General features: G+C 56.0%; 1 pseudogene; it reads right to left on the reverse strand.

Annotated features, from left to right (window-relative positions):
* Nucleotides 1-295: 295 nt before the first annotated feature.
* On the reverse strand, nucleotides 296-1,365 carry LOC124973639 (zinc finger protein 707-like; annotated as a pseudogene).
* Between the last annotated feature and the right edge of the window lie 44 nt (nucleotides 1,366-1,409).

Consider the following 1,409-nt stretch of genomic DNA (forward strand, 5'->3'; position numbering starts at 1 on the left):
GAAAGAAAGAGTCAAGACAAATGGTTAAAGTGCACATGAGTGACACTGGGGACAGGGGTCAAATTCCCAGGCTAAGACAGCCGTGGGTGCCTCTCCAGGGTCTGGATATGGGGGCGCTCCGTGGTATACTCCGGAGCCCCTTTTCCAATGGCATTTCCTGGTGGTACTTCTTGGGGGCTCTGTGGAGCTCCAATCAGTTGTTTGGAGAACAAAGAAGGCTTCCTTCTAGGCTCAAGAGTGACTGAAAGAGAGTACAGGTCTTCCCAGCAAAGGTGAAGCATCCAGGCCAGGGCCTCTAAACCTGGCCCTGCCTGTGAGTCCTTGGATGCCACGTGAAGAAGTCCAGGTGGCAGAAGCTCTTCCCACAGCGCTCACACCCATAGGACCACTTGGTCAGGTGCTGCTTTTGGTGGATGCTGAAGACCTTGGGCCACCGGAAGGACTTCCCACACTTAGCACAGGCATAGGGCTTCTCCCCACTGTGAATGCACTGGTGGTGGCTAAGGTTCTCCTTAGTCTGGAAGGCCTTGCCACAGTCGGTGCAGAAGAAAGGCCTCTCCTCAGTGTGCACCAGCTGGTGCTGGAGGAGGTTGGACTTCTGCTTGGAGGCCTTCCCGCAGTTACCACACACGTAGGACCGGTGCTCTGCATGTACTTTGTGATGCTGCACCAGATGGTCCTTCAAGCTAAAGGTCTGTCCACACAGCTCGCAGCTGAACGACTTCTCACTTGTGTGGTTCCTCTGGTGGTGCAGGAGGTTGGGCACCACCAGAAGGTCTGACCACACTGGAAGCACTCAAAGACCTGGTTCGTGTGTGTATTGTCTGGTGAGCGGCCAGCTGGCTGTGGCAGCTCACCACCTTCCCGCATGTACCACAGATGAATGCAGATTCCTCCATGAGACTCCTGTGTGGCTCCCCAAGGCCTGGCCACGGCCTGCAGCCCTTCCCACAGGTGGGGCCATGGAGAGTCACGGATTGTCGGGTTTCCTCCCTGGAGAAGTCCTGGGAAGCTGCACGTTACCCACCCCTGGGAGGAAGCTCTTCCCCAAGCCAGCCCCTTTCTGGAGTCTTCCCCACAGGTGGGTTTTCTCGTGAGCCCAGGCTGGCTGATCACAGACTTTTGTGGTCAACAGGCTTCCTTGACCCTGGGTGGGAACATCACCATGCTTCCTGAAACTCAGATCTCTTCCAGTCATCAACCCACGGCTCATCCCACTGTTCCCGGTGAGAGACAATATCTGGTCTGGGGCTGCAAAAATCCCAAAGCAACCAAGCTCCTGAAGTTGTCCAGCATCACATCCCAACACAGGGCCCTCTTCCCAGGGCCAAGACACTCCCACTTTTCCCTGGAGAAGTACACTGCCATGTCCTCAAGTTCACAGGCACTGACACACGCATGACTCCAGG

Source organism: Sciurus carolinensis, unplaced genomic scaffold, assembly GCF_902686445.1.
Source record: "Sciurus carolinensis unplaced genomic scaffold, mSciCar1.2, whole genome shotgun sequence".
Lineage (NCBI taxonomy): Eukaryota > Metazoa > Chordata > Mammalia > Rodentia > Sciuridae > Sciurus > Sciurus carolinensis.